Raw genomic sequence first — 20999 nt, 5'->3', positions numbered from 1 at the left:
ACTTTAAAATGGTTAAGATGGTAAACTTGACGCCACACATATTTTACTACAATTTTAAAAAGGGTTATATTGTCACAGCTTGTAACTAGAATAGTAAGGAATTGAGATGAGAGACATCTAACATCAAATGCCAGGCATTACTCTTATAATTCTGTGCAAGCCCTGGTACTTAGCATTTTTGCTACCTGCAGTCTGCTGTTGTGTGCCAATTAATAGTAAGCCCCTTAGGGCGCCTGGGTGGCTCAGTTGGTTGGGTGACTCCCTTTGGCTCAGGTCATGATCCTAGAGTCCTGGGATCGAGTCCCACTCGGGCTCCCTGCTCCGTGGGGAGTCTTCTTCTCCCTCTGACCCTCCCCCCTCTCGTGCTCTCTCTCTCTCTTACTCAAATAAATAAGTAAAATCTTAAAAAAAAAATAGTAAGCCCCAGGCTTGGGGTAGAACTGCCTCCTTGGATAGAGCAAGATAGGGCTGTTGAGAAGAAATCTGGGGTTTGGTGCAAGGAATATATGTAAGGCATAGGGAAAATAGAACCAGAGTTCTGAGACGATATTATACTTAATTCTACTACATTCAGCTCAGCTCCAGCTTTAAAATCCCCCTGATCCATCTGTCCACTCATCTGATAATTCATGCATTCACCAGTCTTATTGTGTGCTGGCTACGTGCGAAGATCAGTGGCAGGCAAACATAAGCAACAGTGATGTTACTGGTACCCATCTTCCAGGGCTTAAATTCTAGCTGGGGTGATCAAAGAGGAAACAGAAAATGGATGAGATGAGTAATGGGCGATAGGTTGTATACGAAATAAGTGTGCTGAGTCCTCAAGGCAGCAGGGATCCAAATGACTCAGAATGGCTCCTGATTCTATCAAGGAGGACGCGGAGCCTGGGCATCCTCCAGAGCGACCCATCGGGATTGCTTCAGGTAGGACTCAGGTAGGTGAGAGGAAACAGCGGGTATTCTAGAAGGGCAGAGCGCTCAGTATGAACGAAAGTAAAAGACCAGAAGCAGGGATTCCGAGCAAGAAATAGAGTTAGATAATTCAGATTTAGTTAATTAACTATTTTTAACAATAACTGCAGTGACAGCAAGGAACCCAAAAAATTCCTGGGTCAGATGAAGCCTTGCTAGAACTATCCATTTATTGTGGTAAAAAAACATAACGTAAAAGGTACCATCCTAGCCATTTTTAATACAGTTCAGTGGAGTTAAGGATATTCATATCATTGGACAACGGATCTCTAGAACTTTCCAGCATGCACAACTGAGACTCGGAAAACCATGGAACAACAATTGCCCATTTTACCTCCCCACAGTCCCTGGGGACCACCACTCTATGTTCTGTTTCCGCGACTCTTACTTTTGACCCCTCATGTAAGCGGAATCAACCAGCAACTATTTGTCTTGTAACTGGCTGATTTCCCTTAGATCATGTCCTCAAGTCTCCTCCATGTTTAGAATACGTCAGAATTTTCTTTCTTTTTAAGACTGAATAGTATTTTTTTAAAAAAAGATTTTATTTATTTGACAGAAAGAGATCACAAGTAGGTAGAGAGGCAGACAGAGAGAGAGAGAGGAGGAAGCAAGCTCCCCGCTGAGCAGAGAGCCCGATGCAGAACTCGATCCCAGAACCCTGAGATCATGACCTGAGCTGAAGGCAGAGGCTTATTAACCCACTGAGCTACCCAGGCGCCCCTGAATAGTGTTTCATTGTACATACATCATCCAGCAATGGTCATTCGGGTTGTCTCCACACACGGGCTGTCGTGAATAATGCTGCTACCAACAGAGGTGTGCAAATATCCCTTGAGCTATTGCTTTCAGTTTTTTTGGCTCTACACCCACAAGGGGGACTGCTGGATCATGCTGCAATTCTATTTTTTATTTTTTGAGTAATTACTATATTGTTTTCCATAGAAGGTACTGGACAAGGGTCCCAATTTCACTGCAACCTCACTGAAACTTCTTTTCTGGGGGGGTTTTGAGAGTAGCCATCTAATAGATGTGAGGTAGTATCTCACTGCGATCTTAATATGCATTTTTCTAAAGGTTAGTGATGTTGAGCTGCTTCTTACATGCTTCTTAGCCATTTGTATAATATCTGCAGAGAAATGTCCATTCAAGTCCTTTGCCTATTTTTTAATGGGGATTTTGCTTTTTGTTTTGTTTGTTTAGGATTTTATTCACTCATTTGAGAGAGAACAAAAGCCCAAGCAGGGGGAGCAGGAGGCAGAGGGAGAAGAAGCAGACTCCCTGCCAAGCAGGGAGCCTGACTCTGGGCTCGGTCCCAGGACCCTGGGATCATGACCTACGCTGAAGGCAGATACTTAACCAACTGGGCCACCCAGGCATCCTCTTTTTGCAAATCTTTTTAATATCTCACTTCATAGAAGACAGCAAGCTTTTCATATCTATTTATGCATCCAGTCTGTTGCTATCAAAACATACAGTCTCTGGAAAATTCCACTAGATAGAAGAAAAATGAAAAGGTGAAAAGGCCTTAGTAGTTCTATAAAATCAGTTTTGAGATGAGACGTCCCTGAAAAAGTCTTGTGTATCTCTGGGGTTCTCCCAGGAACGCACTTTGAGGATCACTGCTCTCTATTTCTCTATGAAATACATCTATGAAAATCTTATATTTGTTCTTCTGTTGAAGTTTGATGGGTTTTGCTTCATTTTGTTTTTGCTTGGGTTCACTGTTCGTTTGTGTGCTATAATAACAATACCATTACGAGCATCCTTGTGGATCTTTCCTTTGGCACGTGTCTGAGAATTTCTATAGAATATGTGCGAAGTAGTCAAACTACAGGTTGTGTAATTGTAGTTAGTGGCAAATTGCTCTCGAAAATTTTAAATCTGTAAATGCGTCACTAGCTTCCAAACACCTTAAACTTCAATCATGATTATCTCTGGAAGGCAGGAAATGTGATTATAATTTTTAAGACCAAAATAAAACTAATAGTATGGAATTGTCTTTGGTGTGGAGAAAGGTCTCTGAAACACGAAGGTGCCAGTTAGCAACAGAAACGGAAAAAAAGAAGAAAAAACAGCCACAGACTCTGGCATGAGCCCCTTTAAGTACTTTTGAGGAAGAAACAGACTTATCTCTCTCCATCCTTTTAATGTCCAATTCAACTGTCTGTTGAATTCAGCTGTGTGACCTTAATCCAGGGACTTTACCTCTCTGGGCTTAACGTCCTCATCTGTAAAGCAGTAATGTTTCAGGATTCTGTGGATGAAAACATAGCGCCTTCAAGAAGATTATAGATTCTGGGGTGTCTGGGTGGCTCAGTGGGTTAAGCATCCACCTTCAGCTCAGGTCACGGTCCCAGGGTCCTGGGATCGAGCCCCGCATCAGGCTCTCAGCTCAGCGGGGAGCTTGCTTCCCCATCTCTCTCTGTCTGCCTCTCTGTCCCTTAGATAAATAAATAAAATCTTAAAAAAAAAAAAAAAGAAGATTATAGATTCTTCGGGATACATGACTGATGCACGTAAGCAGCAAAATCCAGTGGGTGCCCGAGCCCACAAAGACTTCTGAAGGAATGGTTTCTGACGAGAGGAAACCCCAGAGCACTAGCTTCAGCAGAGAAATAGGGCTCAAAGCCGGGCAGCAGAGATGCACTAGAATGGGATGAGGGGAGATAAGGCTGGGAGAAGGGAAGCAATATGAAAGCAATTCCCCTTTCTGACAGCGTGGTCAGCACGGTTTAGAGGACGGCGGTCAGCCTCAAGGCTCCGGGAGGTTCCATGGCTGCTCACATTCCCCTTCCCTTCTCTTTTCTTTATTCAAGTAGGCTCCATGCCCAGCGTGAAGCCCAGTGCAAGATTTGAACTCATGACCCTGAGGTCAAGACCCGAGAGTTGACCAAGAGTCGCACGTTGAACCAACTGAGTCACCGGGTGCCCCTGGCTATCAACGTTTCTATGTAGAACCCTAAATTGAGAAGGCACCTGGCGAGGCCTCACCCCTTGGGCACTGCTGTAGGAAGAGGCACCTATCACTCACCTCCACGAAGGGAATTTTGTCGACTCTTTCTGGGGTTGATCACAGAAAATGAAAGTGGAAGTTGACGGCAGTATCAGACGTTTCTTCCAGGAAGTCTCCTATCCGAAGTTACTTTCACTGGGAATCAAAAATGATTTCCACAAAGAATAGCGGAGTCTAGTGCTAGAACGACTCATCCGCATCTCCTCGTGAACAGTAAGGATGTGTTCACATAACCTATAACTGACATTAAAGCAGAGCGGTTATCTGTTTGCGTATCTTACTCGTAGAATCTCTCATCTTTCTAAGTGATGCATATACAAGCTATTTTTAGGAGCTTCTATTTCAGACAACAGAGATGCAGATGAAGAGAGTGATCCTCTGAAACAGACTGCTAAACAGGAAAATATTTACCAAACTGCAATTCTTTGCTACCATTTGGATGAGGGGAAAAGGCACCCGTTGTTGTGTACAGATACTGTATAAACAGACATCAAAGGAGAATTTAAGGGGTTTCAAAGTAAATTTGAATTTCTTTAAGGGTATTCATTTTACCAAGTTTACAATATTATGGTTATTTTTTTAAAGATTTTATTTATTTATTTGACAGAGAGAGATCACAAGTAGGCAGAGAGGCAGGCAGAGACAGAGGAGGAAGCAGGCTCCCTGCTGAGCAGAGAGCCCGATGCGGGGCTCGATCCCAGGACCCTAAGAAGGGGGGAAGGCAGAGACTTAACCACTGAGCCACCCAGGCACCGCTATAGTTATGTTTTGTAAGTGGATACCACAGGGCAGATTAAAAGGGACAGGGGATGGTTTAAGAATGACCTCTTCATTACAGAACATTATAGAAAGCATTATTGCCTCCTGGTTGTTCCCTTTTTTCTTAGTTTGTACATCATGCCTTTAAAAGCCATAAATATGAGCTATCTAGAACAGGCAATCCATACAGACAGAAGTTCCCAGGAACTGCGGGGGAGCTGGTCATGGGGAGTTATTGCTTAGTGGGTCCCGAGTTTCTGTTTGGGATGGTGAGAAAATTCTGGAAACTGATCACAGCAGTGGTGAATCTAATACCATTGCACTGTATGTTTAAAAATAGTTAAAAATGTAAATTTTATGCTATGTGTATTTTTACTATAAGAAACAACAAATAACACCTTATTTAGTATTTATAAAGCATTTGATTTATTACTGAATTTGCCAACAATCTTAACTTTATCTCATTCCTGGGCTGCTTCCTTCCCCGTTTCCTAGCTGGCCATTCCACATTTGTTCTCCTTGTGTCTCCAAAAACATAATTCTCTCTTCTCTACCCTCAGTGGATGGGCTAGTCCGTTTTGATGAGAAAAGAGAAGCTACAAGACACAGATTTGCTCAGCTTGTGTCACTCTGGTTCGACCTCTCTTTATTTCTACCTCTCTTCTCTCCAGAGTGTCCCAAGTATGACCATGGCCCTGGCCACATCCCCGGAACTATTTTTCCCCTTCACCCCTTGTCATTCTTGTGATTTCAGCCTCTGTCCCACTCCCACCTGCAAACATGCTCCCGCTTCCTGTCCCCTGACAACTTCTGACGTTGCTTCTCCTGCAGACGTGGCACTGACTCTTTGCTTCACCAAGATCTGCAGACCATTTTCATTTTCTCACCTTCCCCTGGCTTCTCCACGTTCTGCCCCTTGGCTTCCACCACCCACCACCCTGCCAGTCCTGCTCTCTCCAAGGCAGTGATGATGCCCCCTCCGATCACTGGCTCATTTCACTCTTCCTCCTCACTACCCTACATTACATGGCCAGCTCCCCTGCTTCCCTCCTGCTGTCCCTCCCATCACGCTGGTCACCCTCTGTGACCTGTCGGTTCAGTTTGGTTTGCCTAAATATTATGGATAACATCCAGAGTTGGACTTTTTTTTTTTTTTTAGGGTCTTAACAGACCCTAAGTGAGAGAGAGAGGGAAAGAAATATTTGTGGACCATTGTGAAGCCACAGTGATGACTTCAATGATGGCTTCAATGGTCGTCTACGTAATGATAACTGCAAAAGGTATGTTTTTCTTGATACATACTTGCACATCTTTCAGTCCTATGTTTTCAGTTGTGTACTGGACCTCTCCAAGTGGTGTCCCACCAGCTTCTCATGCACAATCAAGATAAATATGAATTCTACCATTTCCCCAATGCCTACTGAGTCTCCCGAGCTCCCCATAATGGACTCAACTCTGAGGACTGCTTCACTCTCATTTCCACCCCTCCATGCAATGAGTCCTATGAATTTTATCTGGTTACTTATTTCGTACTAGATCCCTACTCTTTAGTATTTTAGTTTGAGAACTTCAGATAGTTTCTCTAAATACAGTAGTTTCCTAATTAATACCAACCCTCTGCCTATTCCTCTTCCACAGCAGCCATAAGAGATGCCTTTCAATACCTCTTCCATGTTGAAAAGCATAGAACATCTTTTCTGCTTCAAGCATTAGTTCTAGGCTCAAAGGCTGCATGATCTCTTCATTAGAATCAAACATCAAAACTTTTAAGGGTTCAATGATGGCTGAAACTATAGGTTTAAAAAGCATTTTGGTTTCTTTAAATGTGTTCTTCTAAATAGTTTTGAATGTGCTTTTAGAAAACCTTAAGCAAAACAAATCTTCCCTCACACAACTAAAAAGATGAAAACAGACACAGAATGCTAATTTTTAAAAAAAGGGCTTAGTAAACACATAGAGGAGATATATGCAGAAACCCACAACTGATTTAATTTGCAAAACCACAGCTTTAGCTCAACTAAAGTAAAGATGACTTAGATAAAACACAACCAGAAAACTGAGATGAAAGATAGGGGTTAAGAAGTTAAAGTTGATGGTTCAGCAAGTAGACATCACGGGCATAGTATGAAGGTCTGGGAAATTGCTCTGGAAACAGGTGGACTGACTCCACGGACATAATGTTCTTAGTGGAACATTAGTCCTGCTTGCTGGACTAGTGTCATCTACTGAATCATGTCCCTTTCACTTGAGAAGATACGGTCACCTTGATACAGAAGAAGAGGCAAGATTTTTAGGTTGAAGTTGATTTTTTCTGGTTGATGTGGGAGATCGCTGGTATTTGTGAAGGTTGTTTCAGAGCCAGAGTTAAACAGTGGGAGTCAAGAATCCTTCAGTGTAATCTTGATTCTACCACCAACCAGCTGTGACACCTTGGAATGTCCTGCCTGGTACCTCTACACCCCACTCTCCTAGCCTTGAACATGAGGATTCTGGGAAGAATAACTCATATTTGTACATGCTAAAATTCCATATTTTACTATTTTTAACCCACTAAGCCACCCAGGTGCCCCTTATATTTTACTATTTTTAATCTAAGTATTATTAAGAATTAGGGGAGAGTCTCAGAGATGGTTTTTACCCTTAGGATTTAAGAAAAAGGGGCAATAAGAGACCCTATTTAAAAACTGAGGACGGCCATTCTCTTCCCAGTGAAACATTTAGAGTACCGAAATCATTCTCAAGCACAGCAAGGCTTGTCCCTTCAGATGTGGCATATGTGGAAGTTACAAAGAGGACAGGAAGTGAAAACATTAGGGCTGGGGCTACAAGTAGGAATTAATTAGGCAAACTTAGAGTTTCCTTCTGCTCATGTGCTTACTTGCTGAAATTGTAGCAACAGGCAGTGCAAGTGAAGTTTTTGGGTTTTTGGTTTTTTTTTTTTTTTTAATAAGAAAAGGTATAGCTCCAGGGTGCCTGGCTGGCTCAGTGGGTTAAGCCTCTGCCTTCGGCTCAGGTCATGATCCAGTGTCCTGGGATCGAGCCCCGCACTGGGCTCTCTGCTCAGTAGGGAGCCTGCATCCCCCTCTCTCTCTGCCTGACTCTCTGCCTACTTGTGATCTCTGTCTGATAAATAAATAAAATCTTAAAAAAAAAAGAAATAGGGACGCCTGGGTGGCTCAGTTGGTTAAGCAGCTGCCTTCGGCTCAGGTCATGATCCCAGCGTCCTGGGATCGAGTCCCATGTCGGGCTCCTTGCTCAGCAGGGAGCCTGCTTTGCTTCTCCCTCTGCCTCTGCCTGCCACTCTGTCTGCCTGTGCTTACTCTCTCCCCACCTCTCTCTCTGATAAATAAATAAAATCTTAAAAAAAAAAAAAATTTAAAAAAAAAAGAAATAAAAGGTGTATCTCTTTAGCTCCTCATTACTAACAGGAATCCTAAAGTCCGATTCCTAACAGACCCTAAGTGAGACAGAGAGAGAGAGAGAGAGAGAAATAGTTATGGACCACTTACTGCATGCCAGGCATGTACCAACACAGGAAGACAGCAATGGAGAAGAAGCCACGGCCCCAGGAAGAAGGCAGAAGATGAGAATGATGCGTTATCTGGGACTGGGGAAGGTCAGAGGACACCTTTCCTATGTCATCCCGGGACTTGTCTGCACCGTTTTTTTAAAACCATGATTTTGTGGCAGTGAGTCCCTATCACATTTTCCTCCCCGTCACTGTCCATGAAGACAAGGCATGTGGTACTCGAAGAGCAGGCCACATTCCAGAAAGTTGCCTGTTTTGATCTTTACCTTCCTCACTATTCTTTCCCAGCACTGTCATCATCTAAATCATCTCATTTATACTGTCTTTCTCTTCTAAAAGAAAGTAAGCTTCACGCAGGCCAGGATCCTGGCCCCTGTTTTTCCCCTGTGCTCCCAACACCTAGATCAGTCACCGACCAATAATCAACTATATGCTTGATCAATTCCTATCTGTTGACTGAATAAATCCCTCCCTTCCTTCTCATGAAGATTCCCATCCTCTCTAAGTTAACGAGCAAGTCCCTCTAACATCGGAGGGAAACCTTGCCAGGACTGGCATTTCTAAGGGGACCTATGTGCCTTTAACTTCTTGTTGGCAGAATTTCAGGTACTGGAATAAAGTGAAGTGAGAACTTTCTGGCAGTGTCACAGGAGGTATTTTGAGATCAGGGAGGAAGTGGCATTCCAAAGGTGGTCACCCTTGGATTTGCTGGGAAGTACACTTCAAGGGGGGAAAAAAAAAAAAAAACACCCTCTGTTCTGTTCACAGCTTCTTCCCTTCCTCTGTGGCTGAATCCATAAGTCCTTCAAAAGTCCTGGCTGCAAGCTGGCACATCAGGGGTCCATGAAGGACAGAAGGATAAGGTTAAAATAGAAGGCATACAAAATGTAGATACTTCGTTTCTGTCTCTGAGATCATGAATCATGATGTCCTGTGCCTTGGTTGTTATTATAAGTTTCCTATTTATATATTTTGAGGGCTATTATTTAAATTCAATGAATTGCTCAACATCTGAAAATTGTCCATTGGCTCAAATATGAAGCACCTATTGTGTTTCTGATTTTATTTTGCAACCCAACAAAAAAATGTTAAAGTACAGATTTCTTGGGATTTTAAAAATTAATCTCTGGAAAATACTGACAAAAGTAATGTTTTCTTAGAGGTATCGCTGAACTTTTCAGAATCTTGGGCTTCAGGAATTTGTCAAATAATAATAATAAATACTAGACCTAAAAGGATCAAAACCTTAATGTGAACCTTATTAGTGATTCAGATGTGACAACTTATTGACTAAAAAGCAAATTACACAGGCACATCAGGTATATGCTAGAAACAATTTAAGTGTATCTCACAGTATAACAATACATCATTCTTCCAATTTCCAGAATGATCCCATAAGACTGAAGTTCAGACTTCAAAGTGATTACCAAGGAATGTTAATATGGCTGCATTTCTCACTCACTTTTAATTAAACAAACATTCTTCTCCTAGCTCTTTCCAAGTTATAGCTGTGTGTAGACATGTACATGTGTGTGTCCACATATGATAGAATTTGCCATTTTTAAATGTGTCCCCAAAGTAATTGAGATATAAAGAGAAGAGGAGTTCTCAAAACTCACTTCTCAGAATTAACGCCGATGTCAGGTAGCATTTTTTAAAAAATGAGTCCGTAGCTAGAGTATACTGCCGAACTCAGGTTCAGCCAAGTAGAATAAGAACAGAGACCATAGCATCAAGCTGCCTGTGATGGCATTCTAGCTCTGCCACTTAGGAGTTCTGTGACCTTGAACCACCTAATTTCCCCATGACCTCACTTGTAAAATGAGGACAATGAGAGGACCTACTCCAGGTGAACTAATGGACGGAAGTTGAGCAGAGCAGCTGCTGGTGTATGCAAAAATATCTCCACATGATGATTACTTCCTTTATATTTGTTCAGTCAAAAGAAGACTATGGGTTCTTTCAAGGTAAGTCTCCCTTGGTCGGGCTTAGGGGTCACCTCACCTCTCCCCAGTCACACCAGGTCCTCTTTGTCAAAGCCGAGCACATCACCGTCTGTGTCATGTTCATGAGACCCAGTCAACTGAGCTCAGGGATGAAGGCATCCGCCCAAGGGACAGTCCCACACACTTTTGCAGAAGCAGGCTCTTCCCTTCTCTCTGCTCAACTTCTACTCTGGCCTCTTGGGATGGTTGGTCACTTGCTAAGAGTCAAACATTGCTTATATCGGGGTGTCCCGTTTTCAGGGCCAGGGCACCCTGGAGGGGCACCCCTTGCACATCTCTGCAGAGGCCACAGGGCTGGTCTGACGGAAGGCCCTCTGTGCACTGCTTTGTGCTTAACCACGACACGTCTGGCTCTCCCCCACATCCAATGGAATTTTCTCTTCCACTGACTGTGCTTGTATCTCATCTAGCACATTCTCTGTCTGCACTTTGGTGGCACTGGACCCGCCACTCAGGCTCTATCACAAGCTCACCTTCCTCATCACACCCACCTTCCTCTTGTTTGGGGTTCTCCGGACTATCCAGAAGGCACCCGCAGCTCTGCCACTGCACTGGGATGGTGACATCAGTAAATAGCACCAAGCACTCATGGAGGGACCTATTCTCAAGGGGAAGGGCTGGATGGTGGACTAAGAGACAGATGCCTGTGGGGTTGGGGTTGGGGAGGGGGTTGGGGCAGGGGCAGTGCCATTACGGCAGGACCCCAGGCACATGGGGGATATGCGAGTGTTGGGGGACAGGATTCTGGTGGGAAGCAGGGCATGGCAGCACACGGTCCCACATGGAGCACTGCTACCCCAAAGACAGCTGAAGAACAGGGCATGTAAGCCTTCAAGTGGGGAGGTCAGAGGAGCAGGTGAGGGACAGGGTGGTAAGGGCCTGGAAAGCCATGCCAAGGGTCTGAATTGCATTCTAAGGGTGCTATGGAGTAACCATGGACTTGTCAAGTGGAAATTTGCCTTCAGATGGTGTATCTGTCAGCTCCCCTATAAGTACAGTGTGGTGTGCATGGGAAGAGCCACATGGAGGCTACAACTTGGAAGACCAGCATGAGGTCACCCTCATGAAATGGTTTCCCTGACAGCCTAATGTCTTGGGCTAGACCACGTCTCCCAAGATGGCTGTGATCATAATGCCCCCTCCACAGCTCTTCTGCAATGCTGCTTGGCCTCACCCCAGAGGGGTGCAGCCTACTGCCCCTGCCCATGACCTTGGCTGGCCTTGACTTGCTGACCAGGCAAATGGGTCAAGAGTGATACTCTGTGAATTCTCAGTTTGCCCCCTAAGACATCTCAGCTTTGGCCCTTGTGCACTCAGAACACTCACTCTTAGGCTCTAATCACCACGAAAAGAAGCTCAAAGTAGCTACACAGAGCAAGGAGGGCGTGGGTGGTCCCTGTCTTCTAGCCATACCTGCTCGGAGCCAACATGAGTGAGTGCATTTCCTGTCTGACCACAATCTCATGAGAGACCCCAGGTAACGCCCTGAGGAACAGAGCCAGCCCACATGCCTGATCCACGGCATCATGAACAAATGAAATTATATTGTTTTACGTCACTAAGTTTTGGGGGAAGTTCATCCTACAGGGACTGATATCCAAAGCAATCTTCTGAGCCAAATAAATACATGTCAGATAAATAAGAAACTGTGACTTTGACAACTTTAGAGCAAGAGCTCTGGTCCACTATCAATATGTGTGAACTTGTCCTTCACTATTGATGATGTATTACCAAGTCTCATTTCAAGCCTATGTCACACTCAACTGATGAGTGCTCAAGCTTTTTAAAAGGCGGGTCTTAGAAAATGTAGTCCTCTGATCCTGCCTTGCAAAAAGCTAAGAAAAGGTGGTGTGTGGGGACGCCTGGGTGGCTCAGTTGGTTGGACGACTGCCTTCGGCTCAGGTCATGATCCCGGGGTCCCGGGATCGAGTCCCGCATCAGGCTCCCAGCTCCATGGGGAGTCTGCTTCGCTCTCTGACCTTCTCCTCGCTCATGCTCTCTCTCACTGTTTCTCTCTCAAATAAATAAAATCTTTAAAAAAAAAAAAAAAAAAAAGGTGGTGTGTGGATTACAATTCCCCGGAGTGCCGTCTAAATATTCCTGTTGGTAGTTTTCAGACAAATATCCAAACAAACACATGTTCCACGCATTGGACCTGCAGGATGTTTGATGATTCTTCATAATTTGCTTTCAAGAGCTGTATGGTGCAGTGTCTTGAGATAGTCCAGTACTTGAATAAATAGTGTGATCTCTCTCTCGGTCTAGATATTTAGACCCAAAGGACTAGATTATCTCTCCAAAAGAAAATATCGGCGATATTTTTCCAGGAGAAAATCGATGTTATATATTGAAATAAACACATATCCTCTCTGTGCTGAATACTTGTAGTCTGTTCTCTGAAGGGGCTTGTCCTTTTTCCCTCCTTTCAATTGAAATAATAAAATTCAAATATGATGTCTTGCGTAGACATTTCTCGTTGCCAGCTCTGCCCTGAGAAACTAATAGATGCCTTTTAGTTCATCAATTTCTAAAATCATATGCTAATTTATACTGAATACAGAAATTTTTTGTGTGCCAAATACATCGCATTTATTTCAACAGGAGACAAAAACCCTCTTCCTACTGCTCATGTGGCTTTTACTCTCCTAAAGCACGTTTGCTCTGATCTCCAGGGTCCTGAAACATCAACAAATCTCAGTGCTGAGGAACTCGGAAGGGTCTCAGGAGTAACCTCCTTCTCTTTATTGGAACAGAGGAAAGAAGGTTCAAGAATCTTGGGCTGTGCCTTTAGCAAATACTTACACTGCCTCTGCTTCAGAATTTGGGATTATGCAAGTTCTTTCTCACTGAATTATTTCATCAACATTAAAAGGATTTTTACAAAAATCTAGGATTGGCTCAGTTATACCTAAGGGGTAGAGTGATTCATGTTCCTTTTTTTTTTTTTTTTTTTTAATATTTTACTCATTTGACACAGAGAGCAAGCTGGGGAGCAGAAGCAGAGGGAACACAGAAGAAAAGGGAGGAAGCAGATTGCCCACTCAGCAGGGGGCCCAACATGGGGCTTGATCCCGGGACCTGGAATCTTGACCTGAGCTGAAGGCAGATGCTTAACTGACTGAGCCACCCAGGCGCCCCTTAAGTTCCTCTTCTGAAAGAGTCTATTTATGTTTACTATGAATATCATCCCTTCTAAATAGCCTTAATGTGTATAAAAAATCCGTGTTGGGGCCCCTTGGTCGCTCAGTGGGTTAAGACTCTGCCTTCGGCTCAGGTCATGGTCTCAGGGTCCTGGGATGGAGCCCTGCATCGGGCTCTCTGCTAGGCAGGGAGCCTGCTTCCCCCTCTCTCTCTGCCTGCCTCTCTGCCTACTTGTGATCTCTCTTTCTCTCTCTGTCAAATAAATAATTAAAAATCTTTGAAAAATCCGTGTCAATTTATTCTTGTTTTTGAATAACTAACAGAGAACAAATTTTGAAAAATTCCCATTCTTAGAGGATAGAAGATTCTACCTGGCTGCTATTCCTCATTGTTTTATCTTCCAGAAACAAAATCTGCTGAGGAAGTCAGGTTGCTCCTTTTGGAGAACCAGGACTTCAAGGAAACTCAGCTGTTCGGCATTTGAGAAAATTTGCCATGTTAATCTTCACTAAGACTGAAGGAAAGATGTTTTCTTGTTACAAAGTCAGAACTGTCGCTGGACAACTTTGGAGCTCAGGTGACTAAGGTTCTGCATATGGGTGACAGGTTACACGTTCTCTCTTGGTGACATTCACGCACCACATGGCCTAGTCACCAATGCTTACAAACGGGCTAGCCGGGGCCTGGGAACCCGACCCTTAGCCAGTACTGTACCACCCCAGGTGCCTGGTGACATCTGATTGGAATATGTGGATATCCAAGGAACCCAGGAACAGCTACAAAATATTAGGATCGGGGGAATCCAAGAGACATCCTAGAGACCCATCATTCAATTCACGTATCTTTTGATCCCTACCACAAAACTGGATTCAGAACTCCGTTTCCACAGCCATGTCTATGATCTTCCTCTCCACCTTCACTGTCGGATGGCCGTGAAAGACTGGTGGGTGTCTGGAAAAGCAGGACAAAGGCAGGGGGCAAAGGGCGATGCCACAAGACCCAACAGCTCCTCTCCAGTCTCTTCCACTGAAAAGGAGACTCTAATTCTGATCCTTAATACCCTGTGCACGGACGACCATCTGTCCCCGTTTAGCAAGGGACCTGGACAACGATGAGCAGAGAAGGCACCAGAGAACTAGTGAGGAGAGAGAAGCAGCTGCAGATGCCCGGCTAGGGACTGGCTACCAGAAGTCAGCACAGCAAATCGCCACAATGTACTTAGCTCTATGAACCTCTTCTCAGTTAGGTCCCTACACCTCACCTTGCAAATACAGACAAAAACTGTGGAGGTTAGGGCCCTGAGAAATGTGATCTTGATAGAATGCTTCCCACTGACAGCTGGAGGAAAAGAAAATATATTCCCTTCCTCAGCTCCAGATGCTGCCTGAGCTCTACGCTCTGAGCTAAAGAAAGAGAAATAGAAGACCTGTCACATGCCCTTAGGTAGGCTTACTCAAGAATTAAAATATCATTACTGATCTATGGTGATGAGCTGGATGGAAACTGCAAGTCCTCAGAGACACAAGAACGTACAAGAGAGAGGGTAAACGCGTTACACGCCACACAGCAAAGGCATAACACAAAAAGACACTTTTTGTAGTTGCCCCAAGAGACTACGATTGAGAAGACTTCTTCACGAGCAGAAGAAAGAATACACTTGGAGTTTGGGGGCTACCTTATTTTCTTATTTCCCCAAGGAAAGCAGGATACTTTGGATGGTGAAGCCATGATGGGACTGGAATGCAGAGAAATCTAAGTCTTACCCAGTGAGTGGTGTCGTCTCCCTTAGTCCACAGACAAAGGTGGGCTTACGATTTGGTTACCCTTAGCTGACTCTATGCCAGTACTCCACAGGAGGGAAATGTCACAATGGAACTCACAGTGTATTTTCCCTGAAACACAATGCCATTCATGTAACAAACCATACTTTGAAATCCGCCTCTGAAATCCCACAGAGGTTACACGGGCTTTTTGTGTTATAAGCCAGAGTCCTAAACTCCAGTTTTAACATTGTTTTAGCTTTGGCTTACTGATTGGTAGGAACCTCTGCTTGTGCCCATTAAGTTTTATTAGTGTGGAGATTTATTTTTTATCTTCTTTTGAAAGATTATGGTATTTTTTTCCCTTGGTTTCAGTATTTTTTGGTTATTCTACCATTAAATGAGTCCCCCTAACTTTTTATTCTTTTTTTGTAAGATTTTATTTCTTTATTTGACAGAGAGAGACAGTGAGAGAGGGAACACAAGCACGGGGAGTGGGAGAGGGAGAAGCAGGCGTCCTGCTGAGCAGAGAGTCTGATGCGGGGCTCGATCCCAGAACCCCAGGATCACGACCGGAGCTGAAGGCAGCCACTTAATGACTGAGCCACCCAGGCGCCCCTATTCTGTATTTTTAAAACATTTTTCTTTAACTGCTTTCAATGATTTTATCTTTGGCACACTTTTATCATCTGAATTCTTGGATTTAGGCTTTTACTTTTTACCTTTCTTGCTATTACCTGCTTTAATGAATTTTTAAGATGATTATAATTTTTTTCCTGAAGTTTTCTTAAAATCTTTTATTATCTCATTAAAAATTTTTTTACCTCTTTTATCCTTTAATATTTTCTTTTTATTAAAATAATGTTTGAGTTATCGGTATATCTACGTTTAATGTTTCCCTATTGCCTCACCCTTTTGCTTGTAGGACATTTCAGAATATTTTAATATTGCCTTTTATTTCCTGATCATTCTTGACTTAGTCTTTTTTTCCCTTTTATTGTTGCCATTATAGTAGCATTAAAGTGAGAAACTGGACGGAGATTGATGGAGGGAGAAAAAAAATCACACTGTAAGGAGGGAAGATGGGAGGTTTGGGTTTTTTTGTTTTTTGGGTTTTTTTTTAATCTTGCAGCAAACTGTCTTTTACCATCTTTGGATGTTCCCATCACCTCCAACTCTTACTTTTTAGAATTTATCCAGACAAATCCATAGACCCACAGGACTGGCCAAGATGATAAGGATGGTCTTGTGCACATATTAAAACTCTCTGGATTAGGATTCCTTTCTCCTATACCCTTAGCATATAGTCTCTTACACATGACAGGTTCTAACATTTATGGCTCATTTATTTATCCCACAAATATTTATTAAGCACTTATTATACATCAGATATGTCAGATGCTAGGGATTCAACAGAGAATAAGTGGAAATGTGGAATCTGCCCTCATTGAGCTTGTAATCTGTTCAGGAAATCTAAAAATAAACAATGGCATTACTGTGTAAGTGCTGTGGTCACCAACATTCATTATTTGCTCTCTAAGTGCTACATATGGTGCTAAGCACTTTATATGAATGATCTCACATGTCTTTTAAGAACACGTGGAAGGAAACAAGACCTAAATTTACAGGATGAGGAGACGCATTCGAAGGGGAAGGTGTCTAAGACAGGAGCTGAAGATGTATAGGAATTTGCCAAAGGAAGGAGGGTTTAGAGGTTGAGCAAAAAGGTCATGAAGCAATGACCATGCATGGGACCCCAAAGGAACACAAAGAGGCTTGGACTTGGGAGAATGTGATGAGTGTGCTTCTTGAGAGGACAGGGGAGTGTAGATCAACTAGAACCCTCCAGTTCATGTTACAAAGTCTGGGTTTCCTTCCAAGTACATTGGGCAGCTACTGGAGTTTAAAGCCAGGAGTGACATGTTCAGACCTGGGTCCTAGAAGGGCTCTTCCAGCTGCAAGAGGGAGAGCCTGTCTATAGTAACAGAGGCCAGGTAGAAAGTTCCAGAAGTAATACAGAAGAGAAATGGTCTGTAAACAGACGAGGGAAATGGTGGTGGGGAAGGGTGGATGGAATAGAGATGTAGGGGGTAGAATTGATAGAATGTGATTTGGGGTGAGCTACGGAGGCGAGGAGTCAAGGAAAAACATCCAGATTTCTGCTTGTGTGAGGAGAAGGGATGCCGATGCCAGGTACAGAAAGAGTGACAGGGAAATATCTGCAGCAAGAGAAAGAGGAAGGTGATGTGTTCAGTGTGGGGCATTCGATATTGAATGTGGACATCAACTCGTGGCAGAAGAAGATCAGCAGAACTCTGGACAGGTAACTTCGGGGTAGTGGTCAGCGAGGAGACGGTTCCCAAGATGAGTGAGAGATGAGGCCGTCCTGGGGAGAGAGAGCTGAGGCTCACCAGCAGAGCGGAGAGGGGATTTCCAAGGAGAAGAGGAGGAGGAAAAACAACGAGAAAGGGGACGGAGGGGAAGCATTGCTCCAGGAATGCAGGAGAGCCCAGTGCATGGTCTGCTGCAGAGAAGTCGAGGAAGAGACTTCAGCAAGGGTGAGCACTGGGAGTGTGAGCCACGGTTGCCTACGAGTTAGGAGAGGCAAAGCCAGATGGCTGTGGCCAGGACAGAGTAGCAGGCAGAGAGGACAATTATAAGGAGTTTGGTTGTGAGGAGGAAAGAGAGAAGAAAGTACCTAGAGGAAGGGCAGTCTCTTCCTTCTAAGAAGAAAGGGGTTTAAGCATGTTTGATGCAGTGAGAAAGGAGCCACTGATGAGGGAGGAAAGGAAAGCACAGATGAGAGAGGAGAGAATCAGGAGAATGAGATGCCCAAGAACGAGGAAGAAATGGGTCCCAGAGCACCAAGGGAGGAGGAACATTAGCCAGGAGGAGGTGAGGACAGGAGGGGAGACCCAGGTGAAGTTAGATTATGGCCTTGGGATCACAAAGGCAGGTTGATCTCATCAGGAGAACTTCCATTTTTCTCAGCGAAGCAGGAAGCAAGGCAACATGCTGGGAGTAAGGGGATGGGGTACCAGAGGAAGGTCTAAAGTGCTGTAGAAAGCAAGCGGAGTTGACCGGGGAAAGCCCGAGAGCCTGGCTGAAGGTGGAAATCATGGAATCAGAGCATCATGAATTTGCATAGTTGCACAATTTTGTCCATTCAAACTCATCAATCTCTGTATACACACTGGAGAAAGTGGACAGTTGGATTCAGGCATAGCCCCAGGGGTCCTAGCTTCAGAAAGGAAAGCAAACTCTCTCACATGGCACCACTCATGTGCCTCATCTTCCAGCTCCGGGGGAAAACTTTGTCGGGGGGGCGGGGCGGGGGAAGGAGTAGCTGTTTTCACTTTTGTCAACTTCAGGTTGAATGATCCATGGTCTGTAGAATCAACACTATTCCATCCTAACTGATCTAGTCCTTTAAGAAGCTGATGGGATATAGCTCAAAGTTTACACTCTTCCTAACAATGTGGAATACGGTTACAACACCTGCTCCAAGAAAGTACCTCCCACAAACAGCCAACGATGAACAAACTTGGAGAATACAACCCACATATGCTGCAGAGGCATAGAAAGAATATTAAATTAGGAGCCAAGAGATCGGGGCTCGCTGCCAGTAATTTGTTGTGTGACCCCGATGGAGTGTCTTAACCTCTACCAGATTCAGTGTTCCCTCTGTAAATCACCAATGACCCGCCTTGATGCACAGGCTTCGGGAGTAAAGGATCCCATGGATCCAGGCACTTGCCACAGCTCACACTCAACACATGTCACTTTCTTTTCTATTTTTCCTTCTTCCCTCCAGCCCAGAGTTTATGTGATTCTATGACTTAACAGGAATGCCATAAGTCTATAATTTTCCAATGTTTAGGTACGAAACAGATTGAATATGCCCCAAATCCCGTAACATAAAACATGAAATAATTACTCTCGCTACACAAAGTGGGGTCTAGTGTTTTCTGCGCCACTCTATTTCATTTTCAAACATATGTTCATCATAAATCAATAAATTAATTTCATTATCCAATAATGGATCATGTCTTGCAGTTTAAAAAACATGGCATAAGAGCCCTGTTTTGCTATCCCTGAAATCAGTCCATACATGGACCACGGAATGGAAAAAGTTGAAGACTTACTGTTCCAAAAATGGAAAACACATGACTAAACGAACTTCTCCCAAATCTGCAAGAAAGACATTTCAGCTTATGGTCATAAAACTCTTGGCTTCTTGATCATCCGGGCTGTGACAAGTCATCTTATCTGACCATAAACTCATAGCACTTGGTTTGCTCAGGAATCACCAGTGTCCTGAGAGCTTCTACTCACTAGGCACTTTTTTTAGTCCTCACTCAGGGTGAATGGCTCAAAGGGCTGGAGATGAGCAAGAGGATAAGAGAGCCAGGGACAGTTAAGGGTCTGCTCTTTATACTGTGGTAATGGGTGCCACAAACACATTTTGAGGGGAGTCCCTGGGCTTACCCTGCTCTCTTGTTCTCACCTGCTGTGCTCAGACCAGATTGTATTCCTTTCCTTGGCTAAGATGTCACGCTCACATGCTGTCAGACCATTCTCTACAAATGCCATTCTCAACTTCTGGAACACCCTCACCTGGCTTATGGCCATCTACCTGAGCCATCTCGGCCTTCTCCTGAGATATCTTCTCAGCTACCCCAAATCAAGGTACTCCCAAGTGCATCCCCAGGATAGCAAGTCCACACTCACTCTGCACTGAGGGCCTACTATGTGCCAGGCCCTGCTACAGCACCTAGAGATACAGCAATGGATGAAACACTAGCCCCATTCTAGAAAAGGAAACAGACAAGAAATAAACAGATACGTAATATAGTTACACACCATAACATTATAAACTGACATACAGCAATATAGATACATGATGAAATCATCACACTTCATTGTCATTTCCTCTTGACTTGTGTGCATTTCCCCTATGGATTATACAGAACAGTGTGTGCTTCTGAGGCTCATAACAAAAGCCTGGTGAATTAAAGTACAGCCCTCAACCTTTTGGCTTTCTCCATTGTCCTGAGAATTTGTCTGGTTTTGCTTGCATGCAGGACATAATTTTTTTTTTAAGATTTTATTTATTTATTTGACAGACAGAGACCACAAGTAGGCAGAGAGGCAGGCAGAGAGAGAGGAGGAAGCAGGCTCCCTGCTGAGCAGAGAGCCCGATGCGGGGCCCGATCCCAGGACCCTGGAATCATGACCTGAGCTGAAGGCAGAGGCTTAATCCACTGAGCCACCCAGGTGCCCCACATGCCAGAGATAACTGAATTTTTAATCTGCAAAGGCTCTGTTCTACGTATTTAGAGTAACTAGCACAAATGCCATGCTTACTTTATTCTTGACAACAATTTATTTCTGAATCATGAGTAGGGGCAACCCTACTTGGAGGGACCTTTTATCTTTCAGGAGCCCTCCTGCCTATGGGTTCCCTATTCCTTCAGGGGATGCGTGGATAGTAGTTCTTCCAATGATTCTGACTAGAGAAAAGTATACAAGCACAGGAGAGGAAGGAAAAAAAACAATAAATTGAGGAGTAGCATCAGTTCACAGACCCCTCAAGCAATTTTGTAAAAAAATTCATCAGTTACCACCTCACATTAGGATGACCACTACCAAAACAAACAAAAATCAGAAAATATCAAGTGTTGGAGAAGATGTGGAGAACCTGAAACCTTTATGCACTGTCAGTGGGGATATGAAATGGCGCAGCCACTGTGGAAAACAGTATGTTTCCTCAGAAAATGAAACATAGAATTACCATTTAATCCCAGTCAAAAGAA

At 43.9% G+C, this 20999-nt stretch overlaps 1 protein-coding gene across 3 annotated transcripts in view; it reads right to left on the bottom strand.

The window, feature by feature from the left end:
- The window catches only part of PRKCQ (protein kinase C theta), a 182078-nt gene that overhangs the window by 155970 nt on the left and 5109 nt on the right, over positions 1-20999 (bottom strand). Inside the window, exon 2 of one of the 3 annotated variants that reach the window (XM_032349802.1) lies at positions 4007-4222. The exons of the other annotated variants lie outside the window; for them this stretch is intronic. The gene's annotated coding sequence lies outside the window, so the exon portion shown is untranslated. The remainder of the gene's footprint in view (positions 1-4006; positions 4223-20999) is intronic. 3 annotated transcript variants of the gene reach the window in all.

This window comes from Mustela erminea, chromosome 6, assembly GCF_009829155.1.
Source record: "Mustela erminea isolate mMusErm1 chromosome 6, mMusErm1.Pri, whole genome shotgun sequence".
Classification (NCBI taxonomy): domain Eukaryota; kingdom Metazoa; phylum Chordata; class Mammalia; order Carnivora; family Mustelidae; genus Mustela; species Mustela erminea.
The sequence above is the reverse complement of the archived record's forward strand: the minus strand, read 5'-3'. Positions and strand labels throughout refer to the sequence as shown.